Raw genomic sequence first — 21,115 nt, 5'->3', positions numbered from 1 at the left:
GGTCCACATCTATCCTGCGCTGAGACCCCACATCTGCACACAGTACTCCAGGCATTCCAGGTACTTACCAGTGCTGGGTATAGAGACAGGATCAGCTCAATCTGCCAGCTACACTTCTTTTGATGCAGCCCAGGACACTGTTGGCTTTCTGGGCTGCAAGGGCACATGGCTGGCTCATGTCCAGCTTGCAATCCACCAGTTATCCCCCAGTTGTTTTTGGCAGGGCTGTGCTCTATCTCTACATCCCCCAGCTTATACTGATAGCAGGGGTTGCTATGACCCACATGCAAACCCTTTTCTTGAATTTACTGAATCTCATAAGGTTCAACTGGGCCCACTGCTTGAGCCTGTCTAGGTCTGTCTGGATAGCATCCCATCCCTCAGGTGTATCCACCATATCACACAGCTTGGCATCATCAACAAACCTGCTGAGGGTGCTGTGTGCTCAGTCCCACTACTGATATCATTAATGAAGATGTTGAAGAGCACTGGTCCCAGTACTGACCCTTGAGAGACACCACTTGCCACTGTTCTCCATCTGGACATTGAGTCATTGACCATTACTCTTTGCAATTTCAAAAGACTGATACAAATGAAAAACTTTAGGTGACATCCAAACACATTAGTCCTGTTGGTGACAATGCAGACTTTCACATGAAATAGGAGAATAAGGACAGAAGACTTTCATTGCTGAACAGATCACCAAGATCAACTACTCTTGCCAGCTGCAACCAATTACAGTAGAGAAACCTCTTTGATTTCAGGGCCAGGAAGCTACATCTACTGCAGGATCAGGATTAGAGATTAGAGTGTGCAAATCTTCATATGTAAACTTTGTTTTGATGAATGTCCTATTTTTATTTTTTTTAAAAGGACTGAAGAGACATTGCCATTGCTTAGCAGTCAGATCGTCAAAATATCCCTGTATGGGAAATCACAGCTTGAACCTCTGATTAATCAGCTGAGGCAAGTGTTGGGTCAGCTGCAGGAGCACAGGTGAGAGTAATTTAGCTGTGCTCCCAGAAGGGGTAGACTTCGACTTCACCTCCTCTGAGACCTCATTTAAGGGCTGACCACCACTGAGGCAGCATCTCTTGGAGATTGCTCCCCAGTGGAGACTACCTCAGCTTTCTGGTCAAGGCATCAACATTGGTGAGTTTTCCTTTATTATTAACCTTTGACTATTTACCACCATATTGGTTAACATCTTTATACTAGCCACCCTTACAATCCCTTTTGCTCTTTTCACCTAAAAAGCTGAGTCAGATTGATAGTGGTGCTTAAATGCTTAGAGATGATAAAGAACAGCGAGAGTTGTATCTGCCTCTTGCAGCTGTAGACAGCTACAGAATAAAATACCAAAAATGGAAGATACTTAACTGTGCTTTTTTCAGCAAGATGAAATGTACACTTAAGCCTGTGACTTCCCTGAGCTATTTTGGATGTTTTGTTGTTGTTTTATTTTAAGGATGGTGTAAACTGCACTCTAAAAGGTCCATTTTTCTCAGTCCAGTGATGTTTTTCAGAAGCACTTAAATGTTTACCTGCTATTGGAATTGAATTCTTGATTTGTATGAGGAATACCTGTAGTCCTGTTTTATCTTTGCTATTCACATGAGGACTAAGGCCTTTTACCAATATTATCTCTGTATGGTGCTTCAAGGTTTGGCTAATGTTTGTTACAGATCAATACATGCAGGTTTGGGAGGACTGACAATGCAGATTCCTTGAAAGTCCTGACTATTTTGAAAGAAACCCACATGAACCTTAAAGCCTTCACATATATTAATGGCAATACAGTTTCTTCAGTTAGCTATCAGTGACTTGCTTTGGCTTCTTCATTTTTTGGAGCTGTACAGGAAAATGGAGAAAAAGAGGAATAATCCATTGAACTAATTTAATTGCAAAGACAAAGTAAGACGTAGAGCAGGAAAGCTGATAAATGGGTAGAAAAGTCAGTTCTCAGCAGTTTTCAGACACTTTCCTTTCTCTCCGGAAGGTTATTTCTTTCTGTTCAACCTTTGATCTAAAGTTCTGTGCAGCATTAGAAAGGGAGAAAGAATATTTGCTGGCTGTCTCCTTGTAGAAAGGAGAGAGTGTAATGAAATGGTACAATTATACTGACAGAGTCAGAAGTGCACCATATTCATTCTTCAAATCTAGACACTGATCTTGAAGACTGTCTGAAAAGGTATTTGTCAGCATGGCTGAAAATACTTGCACAGTGTAGCAAAACCTGAATGAAGGCTTGTGTGTATACAGTATAGGAAAGATGGTCAAGCTCTAATTGTGGGGTGGAAAGTTATTTTAATGAATTTAAACAAAAATGTTTCATGCTTAATATAGAAGCAGTGAATGCTGCAGAGCAGCTAATGATTTTGAGGCTAATAGAAAATGTAGTAATCCACTCCAGAAGGTATTGGCCAGCTCCAGCAAGTGAGTTTGTGGCATAATAATAATACCCCTGNCAGGGGCTGTTGGAAGATACAGTTAGCAAATGAATTGAGAGCAGAAAAGAAACACTGGAGGACACGCGGTCATTTGAACATACACCAGTTACATGTACAGCCATTGGGTGAATAAAAGCTTCCAGCCCACTGTAATACAACACCTGAAAAACCACTTGATATCCCAGAAGCTGGCCCCACTATGTAACAGGAGATTGCTTGTAAATTTAGAAAAGAAATAGCCAAGCTACTGAACTACCGTGGGAAACTTGCCAGGGTATCACCTAAAGAAAGGCAGCCCTGAGGCTTACTGGACTGTGGTTGACTCTCATTAAATGCACGAACAGCTTCTGGAATAAAACATTTCTGTGTAGGATTACTCTGGCAGACGGGAACTAAGGAGTCAGAGAGGATAAGCCCTGCTCTCACTAGGGAAGGAACTGAGCTCTGAACACCATTTCTGGCCCTGCTCTGCCTGCCTCTGTTTGGAAAGGATCTTCCAAGCTTCCCCTTATGGGACACATTGTAGGAAAACACATATTTTTGTCCATAGTCTTTCTTGTGCAGTTTAAGCATGATGAACGACAAGGAAGACATTAGCAAATATATTACTGGAGAAAGAGAATGTATGAGAATATTTGCTTATCAAATGTGATGGCAAGCAATGCACACTAGTTTAAATGTTACAGATCCAGTGATTTCATAGAATAATAGGAACACAGAATCTTTTGAGTTGAAGGGAACTTTTAAGGTCATCTAGTCCAACAACTCTGCATTGAACCAGGGACACCTACAGCTAGATCAAGTTGGTTCAGAGTGTTTGCGTCGCAGCCTGACCTTGAATGCGTCCACGTAGGTCAGGGGCGAGTCACCACCTTCAATTCAGTGTGCTCACCCTCCATCCCTGCTTTATAAGAAGACTTATGATGTTAATCTGAAATCTCCCCTACTTAGTTTTGAAAAATCGTTTGCTTCTTGTCGCTAGTCACAACAGGCCTGCTAAATAGTCTGTTCCTTCTTTTCAGGCTCCCTTTAGATACTGAATGGCCACTCTTGGCTCTCCCCACAGCCTCAGTCTGTCCTCGCAGGGACAGTGGTTCCATCCCTTGGATCATTTTTGTGTCCCTTCTCTGGATGAACTCCAACAGGTCCACATCTATCCTGCGCTGAGACCCCACATCTGCACACAGTACTCCAGGCATTCCAGTACTTACCAGTCTGGGTATAGATGTAACAGGATCAGCTCAATCTGCCAGCTACACTTCTTTTGATGCAGCCCAGGACACGTGATTGGCTTTCTGCGGCTTGCAAGGGCAACATGGAACTGGCTCATGTCCAGCTTCAATCCACCCATTATCCCCCAGTTGTTTTGGCAGGCTGTGCTCTATCTCTACATCCCCCAGCTTATACTGATAGCAGGGGTTGCTATGACCCACATGCAAACCCTTTTCTTGAATTTACTGAATCTCATAAGGTTCAACTGGGCCCACTGCTTGAGCCTGTCTAGGTCTGTCTAGATAGCATCCCATCTCTCAGGTGTATCCACCATATCACACAGCTTGGCATCATCAACAAACCTGCTGAGGGTGCTGTGTGCTCAGTCCCACTACTGATATCATTAATGAAGATGTTGAAGAGCACTGGTCCCAGTACTGACCCTTGAGAGAACCACCAGCTTGCCACTGTGTCTCCATTCTGACTATGCAGTCATGGACCATGCTCTCCTTTTGCAATTTCAAAAGGACTTGATTACAAATGAAAAAACTTTAGGTGACATCCAAACACATTAGTCCTGTTGGTGACAATGCAGACTTTCACATGAAATAGGAGAATAAGGACAAGAAGACTTTCACTTGCCCGGAACAGATCACCAAGATCAACTACTCTTGCCAGCTCCTGCAACCAATTACAGTTTAGAGAAACCTCTTTTTGACTTTCCAAGGGCCAGGAAGCTTAACATCTACTGCAGGATCAGGATTAGAGATTAGAGTGTGCAAATCTTCATATGTAAACTTTGTTTTGATGAATGTCCTATTTTTATTTTTTTTAAAAGGACTGAAGAGACATTGCCATTGCTTAGCAGTCAGATCGTCAAAAAAAATATCGCCTGTATATTGGGGAAACTCACAGCTTGAAAACCTCGTGATTTAATCAGCTGAGGCAAGTGTTGGGTCAGCTGCCAGGAGCCACAGGTGAGAAGTAATTTTAGCCCTGTGCTCCCAGAAGGGTAGACTTCGACTTTCACCTCCTCTGAGACCTCATTTAAGGGCTGAGCCACCAGCTGGAGGCAGCATCTCGTGGAGATTGCTCCCATGGAGACTTACCTCAGCTTTCTGGTCAAGGCATCAACATTTGGTGAGGTTTTCCTTTATTATAACCTTTCGACATTTACCACCAATAGTTGCCGTTAACATCTTAAGATAGTTATACTAGCCACCCTTACAATCCCTTTTGCTCTTTTCACCTAAAAAGCTGAGTCAGATTGATAGTGGTGCTTAAATGCTTAGAGATGATAAAGAACAGCGAGAGTTGTATCTGCCTCTTGCAGCTGTAGACAGCTACAGAATAAAATACCAAAAATGGAAGATACTTAACTGTGCTTTTTTCAGCAAGATGAAAATGTACACTTAAGCCTGTGACTTCCCTGAGCTATTTTGGATGTTTTGTTGTTGTTTTATTTTAAGGATGGTGTAAACTGCACTCTAAAAGGTCCATTTTTCTCAGTCCAGTGATGTTTTTCAGAAGCACTTAAATGTTTACCTGCTATTGGAATTGAATTCTTGATTTGTATGAGGAATACCTGTAGTCCTGTTTTATCTTTGCTATTCACATGAGACTAAGCCTTTTACCAATATTATCTCTTGTATGGTGCTTCAAGGTTTGGCTAATGTTTGTTACAGATCAATACATGCAGGTTTGGGAGGACTGACAATGCAGATTCCTTGAAAGTCCTGACTATTTTGAAAGAAACCCACATGAACCTTAAAGCCTTCACATATATTAATGGCAATACAGTTTCTTCAGTTAGCTATCAGTGACTTGCTTTGGCTTCTTCATTTTTTGGAGCTGTACAGGAAAATGGAGAAAAAGAGGAATAATCCATTGAACTAATTTAATTGCGAAAGACAAAGTAAGACGTAGAGCAAGGAAAGCTGATAAATGGGTAGGAAATAGTCAGTTCTCAGCAGTTTTCAGACACTTTCCTTTCTCTCCGGAAGGTTATTTCTTTCTGTTCAACCTTTGATCTAAAGTTCTGTGCAGCATTAGAAAGGGAGAAAGAATATTTGCTGGCTGTCTCCTTGTAGAAAGGAGAGAGTGTAATGAAATGGTACAATTATACTGACAGAGTCAGAAGTGCACCATATTCATTCTTCAAATCTAGACACTGATCTTGAAGACTGTCTGAAAAGGTATTTGTCAGCATGGCTGAAAATACTTGCACAGTGTAGCAAAACCTGAATGAAGGCTTGTGTGTATACAGTATAGGAAAGATGGTCAAGCTCTAATTGTGGGGTGGAAAGTTATTTTAATGAATTTAAACAAAAATGTTTCATGCTTAATATAGAAGCAGTGAATGCTGCAGAGCAGCTAATGATTTTGAGGCTAATAGAAAATGTAGTAATCCACTCCAGAAGGTATTGGCCAGCTCCAGCAAGTGAGTGTTGTGGCATAATAATAATGACCCCTGTCTCTTGCTCTCTTCTTTATCATACTGTCACTTTAGGGAAAGATAGAAGGTAGATAAAAAGATAGAAAGAGGCTACTGTCCAACTGGAAATTTCTGACAGCAATGGTAAAAGGCTACTTTTCTTTGTAAATCCCATAGATTCTTTCCAATTTTGGTTGAACCTGGAAGTATTACAATGTGTTCAACATCTTCAAATTTTCTGGGTGCTGTCATTGTGTTAGGAAGGTCACTCCTATAAAATTATAGGTCACAGAATCATAGAACCACAGAATAGCCTGAATTGGAAAGGACCCATGAGGAATGTGGTAACACCATAGAAACATAGAACGGATTTGGTTGAAAGGGACCTCAAAGATTATCTAGGGGACCCTAAAGACCATCTAGATTGTGTGACTTGTTTTCCTTCAAAGCTGTAATACCTGTAAAATCTTTGATAATAGACTGACAGACTGAAGCTGGTGCCTCTTATAATGAGAAAACAAAGATTATTTCATCAGTTGTATCCTCTTTATCTCTTAAGCAGAGACAGACTACCTTTATCACATGGCACCAAAAGAGTTAGCTTTTCTCCAGAACACTGGATTTTGAGGCTTCCAATAATGCAAACACAAATTACAGTGTGGGTGAAATCTCCATTGTGTGTCATCACAGCTGAGTTCCTCCTGCTTCAGTTTCCCATGAAACACACTTAAGCCAATGGGAGGCATTTCTTAGTTTGACTCTCCAAGACTTTTCTTACGTGCAGCATGGATGAGCTGATTTAATTATTCTTGAAAGCTTTCCAGAGCTGGATCTTTTCAGAACATCCAACAACAGAAGAAGAACCTTTATTCTTTATTATAGTTTCCTTTCCTTGTTCACATTTGTGCTAAATGATAAGCAAGAAGATTGGTCTTCAGCTGATGAGAGGACTATGACTAGAACCTGGCTCTGAGGTCTGACTGCCAAATAAGTGTGTCAAAGTCCGTAGATTCTATCCATATTAACACTTTTTTTTTTTGGGTGGGGAGGGCAAAACTATTTTGCATGCTAGCACTAGGAACACAGAGGGGAGATTCAGCCCAAATAGTTCCAGAGGCAGTAGACAATTCCACAGACAAATAAACAATTGGCAGTGCTTCATGGAAGCCAGGAGAAAGGCTTGGCTCACCTACATTTATTGTTTTGGGATGGGAAGGAACCCATATCTTCTTGGAAACAGATAAAAAAAGTCTTTTCCCCTCAGGAAATCCACAAAGTTGGCTTATCAATGTATGGTAAGAGGATTCACAACACTTTCCCTTCCTTCTTAAAAAACCCAACACATAGAAACCCAAATACATCTCCACGTTGCTGCAGATCTCCTGATGACTCAGACTGACAATTCAGATTCATTGCAAAAGTAGACTTATTTTCTTCAGAGAACACAATATCATGCATGGCACATTTTTCTTTCGTTAAGCAGGTACCTTTGGTGTACATAACTTTTCCTTAGTCTCATATCCAAGCAGCTCTGGTCTCCTTGCAGTATGTGACCTCTCTCTGGTTTCTTCATTGCATACTGCACCCACCAGCATAGATAAATGCTAAGAAGTGCTGAAAGGAGACATAATGGCATGAACTGTGTGATAGCTGTTGGCAAGCCCCAGTGGCAGCCAAAGTAGCAGTTTCATCTCCAATATGCACTTAGTCTACCCTGGAAAACATTTCTGGTGTAGTTACAATTAGTATTATCACACTGGCAAACTCTCTTCAGCATTAGCGTGACTATTAACTTCTGCCCTGAAAGAAATAACTCCCCATCCAGACCTGGTTAAAGCTTTCTGATAGTCCTGTCTCAGGACAAGGATGGTATCCAATGACTCAAGCTGCTTCTGTGATGGAAGCAGTCCAAATGCAGCTTTCCGTGTGAGAGCTCCTGGGTAATCCAAATTCTGAGCTGTGGCAGGAAATGAGCCAGCAGGGACAACTGAGTCTGGAAAAGACAGGCTACTTCAAGATGCTTCCCAGTGGGATTCTGTAGGGAGCCACTGTTTCTCGCTGAGAAGCAATCCTATTTTCTGAGAGATCTACTTTGAGTCTTGTTGCTCTTGGCTTCATGAAGATTTTGCTGTAAGGCAGACAGGGTTAGGGAAGTCATCCACTCCCTCAAAGAAGGCTTTTGCTAGTCTAGAAGTATCTTTAAAAGTGAAATCACATTCTTAACTTATGCTGGCAAGTGATTAGGGTAGGCCCAGCATGAGGCTGCCAATGCCGATATGTCACAGCGAGTATGAAAAATGTGGGTAGATTTTATTTCTTTAACAATGCATTGCAACTCATGGGTCATGTGTCTGTCAGACTTCAGCATTTGAATCTGCATCACAGACATCTGAGAAGCCACTGGCTGACATTCAGTACTGCTCCTCTGAGCTCAGTAACACTCTCTGCCTGTCCTGCTGAACTTTCTGTGGCCACACCATCCATTACAGCTACCCAAAGGGACGGGAAATCAATGCTGGTATCAAGTAAATGCAAATTCTGAGTCAGCCGCATGGAGCAAAGGACTCACAGCTTCCAAATATGGTATGAGACACAACGTGGAAGCTAAGAATTGTGGTTAACACAGCTCTGAAAATTTCTGGGCATTCTACCCAACACAGCAGGAGCGTCTTCAGATGAATGCTCTGGGCTCCTGACACTGCGCGTATAAATTTTCAAGTGGGTTTTACTGTCTCCTTTCTCCAGAGGAAACAAGGGCCACGATAGACACAGGCACACACACTCACACAAAATCAGTTACAGAAACACACACAGACAGAAGTCCCTAAGATCAGCTTGTTGATGTAAACCATAATAGAAAACATACTTTGGCTTGCACAAGATTCTCTGGAGATTTGCAAGGAAAAAAAAGTATGTACACTTTCTCTCTACTATTTTTAAACCTCAGTTTCAAATGGATCCTCAAGCTTACCTAAGCTCACAGGCACCAGTTTTGATAGATGAGATGTTTAAATGATTGGGAAGAACAAAGCAGTGTGGAATATAGCAGCAATAAAATACTGGTATTCCATTGTCTTGCCTTCTGAATTGCTCAGTGTCTGTGGTAGGACACTGTGCTTGTGGACCAGCCATCTAGTGAAGGTTTGAAACATATTCTTGGTGTTATTAAACCCTAATTTTGAGGACAGTACTAGCAAATCTCTTTTGGACTAGTTCAGGCCTCACATGGGTGATTTGCTTTTGCCATTCCACATCAACTCAAATCAGCTCAAATGCCTGTGGAAAAACTGGGAGAAAAAGATGTTCTAAGAGTCACTGTGCTTACAGCCACCACCACCTTCACAGTGGGAATTAATGATGAAATATGGATTCAAAACTGAATCTCCCAAAGTATCATTAAGAATCCTTCCTTGTGACCAACCTGACGTTCTTTGCAACTTCATTCCTTAAAACTAGAGAAAACAGCTTTTTTGACCTTGTTGTTTTCAGATTCAGATCAGAAAGATTACTCTGTGATTTAAACACGTTGCATTTTTGCAGCCAGCAGCCAAGGCATTTAAAAAAAGAACATTTCTATACTGAATGTCTGTGAATTTACCATCCACAGAGAGTAAAAGTTTCAGCTGCTTTTCACAGTTCACATACCAATGGCCTGGTTCTGCCTAGAGCTAAATTCCATTGTATTTCTACCACTACCCAGCGAGGACAATACTGTTCCCTAAATATCTATCCAACGTGTAAAAAAGACAGTCAAAAATGTACTCAGTAGAAGAAGTTTCCCCTCTCCTTACAGTGCTAAATATTTAACTGTTACCGCATAGCGAAGACTTGCTAACTCTATTAAGTTTGGATTTTCTTCTCTATAAAAATATTAGATTTTTTTTCCCTTTCCAAGCTTCATAAAATTTGTATCAGATCTTCAGTCTGGAGTTTGAAAATCATAATTTTTAACATTTTTAATTTTCTTCCAGCAGGTGGAGGTAGATGTGTGCTGGATTTCCTTTGGGAAAACAAGTGAGACAGATAGTTCATAAAGCAAGTCTACATGCACCTAAACAACTGCTTGCAATATTTGATATATTGTCTAGTGTTTTCCTTTATTTACCACTCACTTTTGTCTCATTCTCAACACAACAGAAGGAATGAAGAGGAGAAAGACTTCTGAGTTTGGAATGGGAAAGTATCTTTTTTTTCTTCCTTGAATCCTTGGGAATTTCTATATGGATACAGTTAAAAACTCATCATGAAGATGAAAAAGTTCATATTACTCTTAATTTGTTGTCTCTAATTTTTAGCTTTTTTTCACGACCTCAATTTGGAGATTCAAAGCCATCATTATTCTGGCCAATGTTTTTCTCTAGAAGTCTTCTGTCTCACAAACAGGCCAAGTGTTTGAGGTAACAAGAGTTTGATCACATCTGGAAATCCCATAAGAAACTCCTTCTTTATAGGCTACCTCTTTTTGCCTTACCTTTTTCTATAAATACTTGTCAGAAGGATAAGTTTCAGAAAATATTTTCCATGTGGTTTCTCTCAGACAGTCTGTTCTCAGGTCATCTCCATGAAATTATCTGTGTCCTGACAAACGTGAGAGAGGGGTCACAGACCTTGTAGTTCTCAGGGGAGCTTTCTCTTGACAAGCTTCATTGAGTATGGGAGAGCCTCTCTCCACTAATATCTCAGATGCTCAACTCCAAACATTACTATGCCATGTTGATCAGATAATGATCTTTGAAAAATCATATCTGCCATTGCAATGGAGAGCAGAGGAAGCTGAAGACTCAAATTCCTAAAGGATTTGTGTTCCAACCTGATGGAATTCCTGGCTTGTCAAAGGGATTAGAGTGAGCCTAACAAGACTCATCCGCATCTTCTCATTTGAATCCATTTGGGGCAATGAGGGTTTTCTTGTTGGGTTTCATCTGCAGCCCCCTTTTGATAAGGGCTCTCCCTGGAAAGCCTCAGTTGTCAGGGTTAATGGCTTAAGCAGTGTTGATAGATTCTGTTTATGTTGGGTGAGGGGGTTCAGGTGGCCCAGTCTAATGTAAGCTTTCCATCAACTGTAAACAGCAGCTTTTTATGTCAAAGTTGTGTTTCTGCCTTTTGACAAAACATTAATAGATCTACTGAAAGGAAGAATCCAGAGCGATGACAGTGGGAAGAGCAAAGAGGTTTAATAGGTCATTTCCACCACAGATTCTGATAATTTGACAAAGTGGCATGTCTTTTCTTCCAAGGCCCCACAAAGAGTTGATTCCTAACATATCCTGGCTCCTGTTCTCAACTCTGCACCAGGAGCCATAGGGAAATTGAAATTGATACCCTCCTTTCTGTTGTAGCAGAGATCTTGGAAGGCAAATGGGGAACTGTGGTGTGTGACATTCTTCTCAGAGACGGAGGGATCACACGACACAACCTCACTCATTGCTTCTGACTCCTGTGGAATATAAAGCTTTCCAGCAGGGTCTCACCTACCTCTGCTCTAGTAACAAAGAACCAAGCTGATAACATCTCCTGTATGTCTTTCTTTCTTAGGGATCTTTTCCATCACTTGCAGACCTAAAGGATAAGATGAAGCTTATCTTTGTAAGTATTTATTAATGCCGTCAACTGATGAACTGGCAGGAGAACAATCTGTCGGGGCAGTGAGTATGCTGAGAAATGACCAGCAGGAGGGCTGGCAACAGCCTGTAATCAGGATTGCACCATCTGATTTTGCTTCTCTTAGGCTGATGGATTCTTGGCTCAGACCCAGTAACTTGCAGAGGGTAAAGGCTGGCAGATATTTTGGCACAGGAATTAGCAGAGCTATCCCAGGATGGCATTGCGGGATGTCAGAAAGCCATCAGCTCTGAGGAGTGCAAGGTGGTAAAGACGTGGCTTACAGGGTTAAGCCATGTTAGAATGAACTCATGTCACAAGTCCAAAACAGCTGAAAAGTCTGTTATCTCCATTTGTTAGTTTAATCCGTTAATCCACGTTAATCCACCTTGCTGTCCAATTAGATTAATGAAGCTAGAACTTTATATCCATCTTGACCTGTTTTATCATACCTATGAAATGAGAATAAAGGTATTTATGTACCTGGAAGGGGCACGGAAGTTCCTGGGTCAGGGGTGCCTTGCAGTTTATTATCTGAGGGTTGAATAGCTCATTAGTGACCTGAAGAGCATAGGAGGGCTGGGGGGGGCTAATCCACTGTCGGAAGACAAGGCGATGTTCACACTATGATGTTGCCTAACAAAAATTTTAATGGTTCAAATGAGAATTTATTGCTTTGCTCAAGAGCTCCTGAACTCACAGACTTGTTTTTTTAAAATACATAATGTCTACAGCTAAACTGCTTTATATATTAAGAAATGGATCTGTTTGCAAGCAGGATCTGTGATAACTGTTTAATGGAAACCAGTGAAATGTTTTGCTGGCATTTCTGTAGACTTTTCTTAAATTGCTAGAGGTGTTCAGAAGAGTTTCCATGACAAGCGCTGACACTCTTCTTCTCTTTTCTTGGGCCAGATTCTGATCCCCTGACTCACTCTCCAGAGTATTTTGATTTCAATGTAGTCTTGACTGATGAGACTGCTTATGGAGAAAGGCCAAGGCTGAGCCACTCTTGACACCAGAGGCTTTTGGAAGTCAGCAGTATTGAAAGAGTAACTACTCATCAGGGAAAGACTCTTCTGAAAGAACTCTACTTTCCTGCTTTGCACAGTTCCTGAGATGCATGTGTCTATCTATCTCAGCATTAAGTTCAAATTTACTCTATGCACTGAAGAAAGGTAAGTAGAGAGGCAAAGGTGGTTAAGATGCTCTTTGATATTTGGAAGACCTTTGTTTAGTTCTCTGCTCCAAGACAGGCTCCCCATTTGACCCCAAGGCAGGCCTTAACCCTGCAGTGTTTCATTTGTAAAACAGTCAGGGTATCACAGAGCTCCTACACAGGAATGCAGCAAGGAGAAAGTGCTAGAGTCCAGGACGACTTTAATGTAGTGGTAAAGATAAGGTATCATGGAAGCCATAAGAAACAATACCCTGAGAATTCCGTTTTTCTTTATTTCTTTCTCAACATTATCTGCATTCATAGGTGAGGCCACATGAAAGACGCAGAATTTTTCAACTGTCTTTTAACTCCTGCCCTCTGTTCTTTGCCCCCATAGAGTCCTATTGATCCATATGAGATGCTACATGGAAAATCCACCACAAACCACATTTCTTAGTCATTCCTTACTACGGGATATCTGAATTTACACGTGTTAGAGACTGCTGCTTTGGTCAAAGCCACAGGGACATGAGGTAACACGCTGCTTTCTCATTCTGAAACCTGGTGTGGGAATGACATGAGCTCACCCACCACTTTTGCACTGTGTAAACAGCCTGCAAATTAAGTAAGAAAAAAGAGTGCTAATAAGGATTCTGGGGAAAAAAACAACAGCAAAAAAACCGCAGCACTGAAAAAGTCAGTGCTATGAGCTGTTTCAGCCCAGTTTCTGGCAGTCACGTTGCTGGAAGATAAACCTTGGCCCTGAAGATTTCAGAATTCCCAAACAAGCATATTCTGTTGTGGGACTTCTCTCATAGAGCCTTATAATTTAGACTGGAAGGCACTTGCAGAGATCTCTGATCCAATTCATGCCACAAGACTTCTACGTGTTCCACCAAGGCCTCTCCGGAGGGAAAGGAAAATATGGTTTTATTGCTTTTCCTGATGGGGAAATTAATACAGGCATCTTCATAACACAGCAACATCCGGTGGGCTGAGAACAAGGAATTAACAGCCAGACTTTGGCTCTGTTTTGAATATATATTTGCTCATAGTATAAAGATGAATAGAACAATTGTTCTTTTTGACTTGTCTAATAGAAACACTATCATCATCTTCAGCAGCAGTAACAGGGAGCTTTGTGTGGTGGATAAAACACTACCCAAGAGTCAAAAATCCTGAGTCCAGCTCTGACATTTGTTTGGTGTGTGACCCTCACTTTCCTCTCATCTGGAAAATGTTCTTTTAGATGTACTGTTGAAAATCTCTGTATGTAAAAATCAGAAAATACACATTATAATATTAATTGGGAGTATGTTTAGTCCTGCTTGAATGACTGCTGGCTTGAAATAAAAAGCCTGGAAATCACAAGGTTTTTTTCAAACTAAAAATTGGCCGAAAGCTGCCAGAGAAGCAGCTTTTCTAGATTTTGTGTTTACCCAAATCTTAGTTAACTTTAAAAACTCTAGGTTTAATGCAGCACATGTTCAGGACTTGATCAAGTGAGCAAGTTGTCCCTGATATTTGCAAGGCAGAGATACTTCCTGAAAGCTGGACTAAAGCAATGCCTGTCCCTTATAAGCACAGAGCTCTGAGTACAGCCTGACTGCAGTCTGTCCGCTGGACTCATTCTGAGGTGAGGGACACGCAGCATGAGACAGCCCAGAAGTTATGAGCAGATAAACTGGGTTAAATGTTTTCATTTTATTAAGCATTCAGTTTGGCTCAACATGTAAAATGCCACAGGGGAAAAGCCCTCAGATCTTACCTCTTCAAACAAGCTGAGGTTAGACTCAGGTCTTCGGAGGAATCTGGAGAGAATATGAACTGGATTCATCTGTGTTTTGAAACTGATTCTACACAAGTAAGTAGCACGATCTGTCATTATGACTGAATGGACGCAGAAATCCCGGGCACAGAAATAGGAAAGCACCTTTGTACCATATAATGAAACCTTAGTGCTTTCTCAACGCAGACAGACTATATAGCTGCAGAATGATAGCACATCCAGGTCTAGAACATAAAACAGTCATTTCCAGATGGTAGAAGAATATAGGAGAAAAATCATAACTGGATCTCACTGTTTGTGGTTGTATTTTCTCCCCTCCCTGGGCTCACTGATGTGAGTCAGCAATCTGAAGAGTTTGTGGGCATAGTTTTCATTGGAGGAGCTTTCATTTCATGGTTCCCCATTTGTGTTCATTGCCAACTTTACAGCTAATTTAAACAAAATTGAGCTTGTAGATTAAATGGCAACCCATGGAATTTGTTTGTGCAACTACCAGCACTCCTCCTAGTCAGATTCTAATTAAATAGTGAGTTCCTGGACCTGCCTGTGGAAAACACTGGGAAAAATGGCAGTGCCTGAGTGACATCAGAGTTAACTCTGTCCAGCCCACTAGAGCCCCTGCATTCCTCAATAGCAGTAGGTGAAATCCTGGGCTGTGGCAATCTGGGAAATCTGCCACCAGTTTTGTACAGTTAGAGAAAGGCTAGGATTTCACCTGGGAAGACTAAAGGAACTGTCTCTTCTTGACAGTGCAACATTTCCAGTTTTGCAGCTTGCCTTGCAATGGCTTTATTTTAACAGAGTGCATTTTCCCTCAGTGTAGTTAAAGCTATTCATGTGTTTCATTAAAACACATGCTCAGCTTTTGGAGCAGAACGCTTTGCAAGCCCCTAGCAGATACCATTGTGCCCAGAGTGGATTCTCTGAGTGAGAAGAAAGCAGGCTACAAAATCTAGCATTTGCAAAAGGCTTTTTGAAAGCTTTTTTCCAGGGGTTAAGGAGAAACCGGTCACCTCTGAGCTATTTTCACCAACAAAAATGCTCAGTTTGAAATGTATTCAGATCTCCGATAATAATACGTGGTTAAGCAGATTCATAAGGTGTTCACTAAGCAAGAACAAAGTTGGCTTTTGCTGTTTCTTCTCACTGGCAAATAGAGCTAGAGAGAGTGCACGCTGACTGGCAATGATTTCTACTACCATATCCGTTTCCATGGTGGAAAGCAAAATTCATTTGCCAACTCACCAACAAACTTTCTCCACTTCTAATTCAATTGTACATGCTCTCCTTCCAGACACCGCAGCTGGAGAGTTAACCTGATGGAACAGAGCAGGAACCAGCCATATCTGGTTCTGGATCACCTTTTCTTGCCCCCTTTCAGCTTAGCAGTAGGAATTTGAGCATGGAACAAAACCTGGATTGCTCTAAGTTGATGTTACATGCCAAACAATCTTTGGCTCAGCCCTGGGAAACAGGCAGTTATGATCCAGCTTTTCAGTGAACATCAAAGGATGTAGTAAAACTGGAACAGGTATGGAAGAGAAAGGCTGGGGATATTCTGTGTGAGAAACGGTTAAACAGGCTAAGATGCTTGAAGGTGGAAGACAGATACACCCAAGGTCTATAAAACTACAAGGAGCATTAAGTGAGTCGTGGGGCAGACAATACATTGCAATGTTCTGAGAGCTGGAGGACATCATCTGGAATCAGCTGGAGGTGGGTTTAGAGCAGGAGAAGGAAAATAGGTCTCCTGCAAATTAGAAGACCTGAATACATCTGCAAATCCAGTTAAGCTATGGAGCTCTTTGCCGTGTGTCAGTCATTTACATGGGCTCAAAAGTTAAAACAAAAACATGGAAGAAAAGTCAGTTGCAAGAGTATTAAAGCACAACAGATACCACTTCTCACTCAAAGTCTCTGAACCACAATTTTACACAGGCTAAGAGAAAACACCCTGAGGAAGTATTTATACCTTTCGCCTTGTCTTTACACTTTTTCCTGGACATCTGTAACAAACTATCAATGCAGAAAGAATCCTTCAGAAACTGGGTAGAAGAGCAAAAATGTCATCATCCTAGGTCAGAGCAAAGATCCATCCATGCTCAGAACCAGACACTTGTTTATGCTTAAGGAGGGAGCATAAGAAACGAATACTTCTAGCAAATGTCCCTTGCCACTTCTCACAAGCTGTCGTGTAAGAACTCTAAATGAATGTTTATTTTCCTTGACAGATTTAAAGTGATTCAAGTGATAGAACAGCATAGTAGAAGGGAAATCGTCCTACGTTTTTAGCCTTTACATGATATCAGACTGGTCTCAGCATCTCAGTCATCCTGTTCATCTCTTGTCTGAAGCTTCCACATTCACAGAAGCACAAAGAAGATGGAGAACTCAGTGGTACTACTTTCCTCCAGTGTGAAAAGAGGCTGAAAAGAATAGCATCTTATTGGCTCTCCCAGGGAAAGAAAGCATGTGCAACTGAAATGCTGTTAGATATCAGAGAATTCACACAGAGTGGTGTGTATTGGAAAGGAGGCAGTACGTGTTCTGCCGTCACAGCGAAACTGGTTTTGTTGTTAAGCCAGCTGCTGAGACCTGGTTCATTTGCCCAATTCAATCTACCCTGGGCTTTCCACATCTTTGCTTCAAAGCCCTGTTTATGAAGACAAAGACGGGAACTTGGCGGCTGCCATACAAATGTCACATTTTATGAGCAAGACAATTGCTCTCAGAAGGTTTTTTTTCTTTCTTTTTTGGCAGGCTCTCAATCCACGGCCTGGGTCTCCATGCCCCCCAACTCCTCCACCACACAGTACAGAAATGGTCACTGCAAATTTCTGTCTGAGGCCAGCCTTGGCAGCGGAGCCAACGAGAAGAGAAACAGCCTGTGCTCTAATAAGTAAAATATTTATGTCTTGCTTTGGCTAACATACCCTCTCTCAATAAAATATTTTTCCCAGGAGGAAATCTATGAAAGGGAGGGAGCTCCTTTATTATGTCCCCAAATCATTCTTTTCTGCTGCCCTTCAAAAGCCTGGAAATCAAAGAACACTGCAGTCCGAAGCTTTTTGTTGCTGTTCTTGACTTTGTTATCGTTAGTTATTACAATCATTACATTGATTACCATTATGAGCTCTCAAGAGGCCCTGGCTAATCAGCACCCCATTCCAGGAAACGCTCTGACAAATCTCTCGCAGCATATGCATACACAAAGCTTGTAGTCTAAAAAGACCAGCTTAAACAGACCGTTAACCCATTCCCATGCCAGGGAACTGCAGTACAGTAACTGCAAAGTATAGCTATGTGGGAAGCTTGTGTTAGAGACTGGACAAAGCTCTTAAGTCTGCTGCTAAAGAGAGCAGCCTGGTTGTTTCTTCCTGGAGCCTTGGAAAACCATCCTCAAGAGACTCTTCACCTGCAAATGATTCACTGATGATGTTTTGCACTTCGACTTGTTGCTAACCTCCCAAACTACCAGCACAGTCTGTAGCTCAAACAGCAGCCTGCAGGACATAGGGCAGGCCCTGGTTCAGCTGGAGGGTTACTTGTTGGGATCTGCCATTCACAGGCACCCGGAAAGATGGCACACACTGACTTTCAACCACAGGCGACGTTGCTACTCCTGAGACCACCAGCAAAATTTCAGTCTCTTTCTGGGCATATAATCTCCGCCAGACTGCAGTGCAGGTCACAGGACTGCTCATGGCATCTGTTCTCTCTTGTAAGTGCTACATTACAGCTGCTTTTTGCAGGTCCTCGCCTGTGACTTGTATCAATTTCCTGATGTATGGGAAGAGGCAGAAGTCCCGTATCCAACCAAATGAAAACAGATTCTGAACTTTGATGGTTCCTCTTCTAGGTCACCAGCCTTACACAAGCCACACTGTAGTGGGGAAGAGGAGGGAAGGAGAGGAATATACAAAACCAACCCCAGTCTAGTCTCTATTAAGGAATACAAAGTAAAAATCCCGTGGTAGCAATGGCAAAAACACATGCAAAATTCAAGGAAAAGAGAAAAGAAACCCCTATTTGGGATTTTAAAAGAAGAACTGAACATGCACACATAATACCCTTTGGCAAGGGAGCCCAGGCAGGAAAGCATTGCAACTCCAACATGCTGTGCTCAGAGAAGGTGTTAATGGTCCAGCCATCCTGTGTTATTGCACACAAACAAGAGAGGCCCAGCAGAACTGTAGGGGTCTTTAAGATCCCCACCAATATGGAAAGAGCAGAGAGAGTTATGTAGGATTAACGCGAGAGAAGAGGAAGGAAAGGGGTGAAGGGAAGGCAATGTCCCAAGCACTGGAGACCTCTGAGTTAACAAGGCAGGTCTGTTTGCATCTCACACATGGAAATGAGGATGCTCTGTCTGCCCTTCTCTCCCACACCTTGGTCTCTGCTTCATGCACTCATGGCAGGACAGCAAGGCTCTCCTCCTTTATGGGACTCTTTGGGCCAAACAAGAGATTTCTTGATCAGCTGCAGTTAGGATAACCAGTCCCAAATCCCTCTAAACTCCCAGAAGGAGAGAGGGGCTTCTGGCACTTTGCTTGGAAGTAACCATGCATGATGAATTTACAGCTGATGCCTGTATCTGTGGTCTCTTCCTAACATAGTCAGAGATTCTGTCTCTTATGCATGGGAAAGAAATATTGGAAAGGTCGTGACACTGGCCTGTGCATGTTTCCTTAGTGAGAGCTAGAAAAATCTTCACACGTGTCAACCTTCCTAGGCCCATAAGCCACACACCAAAATCATCACATGGCTGTGGGCTCCCAGGCACAAAGGTCTGGGTGAAAGCCAGGAGTGTACGTGCTTGTGGTTTGAGAATTTACATGCTGCATGGAATGGGTGGTATCTTCCCCAAAGCCTGCCACCACAAACACAATGGGATACCCAAGAGCTCCTTCGCTTTGCCAGTGATGCCATAACAAAAGCTTATATCCAGAAAAAGAAAAAAGAAAAAAGAGAAAACAAAGAGAAAAAAAAAAAAAAAGAAGAAAGATCAGTTACATTCAAATACAGGCAAAAGCTTTCCCAGTGTGAATAGCGAGGGAAAGACATCAGTCGTTTGCACAGGACCATAGGGTGTAGCTGATTCTTCACCACTCAGAGGTTTTAATAAAGACTGATTTTTTTCCAAATCTGCTTTAGGTGACGGAGATCTCATCTGATGAAATTCTGCTATCTATCTAATGTCTAAAAGTGAGCCATCTGTAATAGTATTGAATACTCCAAAATCTCTACTGCAACACCTAAAGCCTGTGTAACCAGATCCTATGAGTGGTATTTCATATCCAGAATAAAAGGCTGCAGAAGATTCAGACAGCAATATGAACTTTAGGAGAGGCCAGCTCTGGCTTTCACATTGGCAGATGTGATTTCACCACCACCATCTATATAAGCATCACTGTCAGAAAATTTTGGAGGCCACTTTAACTGATCTATCGAGGGTGAACTCCAGAGTTATAATTAATTGCACACCATCAGGCAAAGTGCTGGACTGTTGAACCTGTGTACAGTTTTCCTGTGGATTAGATCAAATTCCCGATGTAGGAAAAACTATTAGGGCCTCTGATCTGTTTTCACTTTTGAGAGCTTAACACACGTTACTGACTTAAATCAAGTGATTTCCAACATATACCTGTGAGAACGCAGGATCAAACCACAATGTGTTGTGTTTCAAAATATTTTTTCACAATAAGCTGGTTTAGTGAACTCACTTTTCACCCCTAGAGAGATGACTGTAATGAGATCACGCAGAGAAAGGATATGGAGTTTCACCCCAATCTCCAGGAGACAACAGGCCATATCCAAAAATCCTCCCTCGCATCGGTAGTACTTTTGGTCACGAAGCAATACCATCTGTGGGGCTAATACCAAGCAAAGAGCAAGGTCATAACTTCAGCTGTCACATGAAGATTTGAAGCTGAGATTGTGTGAGCTCCCAGCTTAGGAAATGCTCTTCCTGAAGCCTCACCTCCTGGAGTCCTGTCAATACCCAAGACATTTTCCCCATAGTTCTTTTTCTCCTCTTTCACTTAAAAAAGGAAGAAAAGCTTATTCAGAAAGACATATTCTGATAGGAACAACTTCAAAACGCGTCACGAAGGCGGGACCACATTTAATGTCTTACTTTGGATAAATTGGCTGTGACTTTCGCTTCAGCAACATAAAGCAGCGTGTCAGGTTGATGTGAGGCTCTCGTCGGACCAAATCTGAGCTGTATTGCTACAAGGAAATGAGAGTCATAAAAGTGACTCTCATAAAATCACACAGCAAATTAGTGCGATCAGAACCCTGATCTTGCAAATCCTAATCCAACACTCCAGCTAAAAAATCTGCGAGGGGAAATGGCTGTCCCTGCATCATCTGCATCTCTCCAGGATGAAACCGGTGTATTTAATTTCAACGCGAACATTTTATGTTCAAGAAAAAAAAATAAATGGTGTTTGTCGGTTCTAATTAAA

At 41.8% G+C, this 21,115-nt stretch overlaps 1 long non-coding RNA gene across 1 annotated transcript; it reads left to right on the top strand.

The window, feature by feature from the left end:
• The first annotated feature begins 1,121 nt into the window (after positions 1–1,121).
• Positions 1,122–21,115, top strand: LOC107317632. Its single transcript, XR_001556947.2, has 4 exons — positions 1,122–1,152; positions 11,632–11,682; positions 12,613–12,875; positions 13,256–21,115. It is a non-coding gene; the product is annotated as an uncharacterized LOC107317632 (long non-coding RNA).

Source organism: Coturnix japonica, chromosome 8, assembly GCF_001577835.2.
Source record: "Coturnix japonica isolate 7356 chromosome 8, Coturnix japonica 2.1, whole genome shotgun sequence".
NCBI lineage: Eukaryota > Metazoa > Chordata > Aves > Galliformes > Phasianidae > Coturnix > Coturnix japonica.
This window is presented reverse-complemented; position numbering and strand designations above follow the sequence as displayed.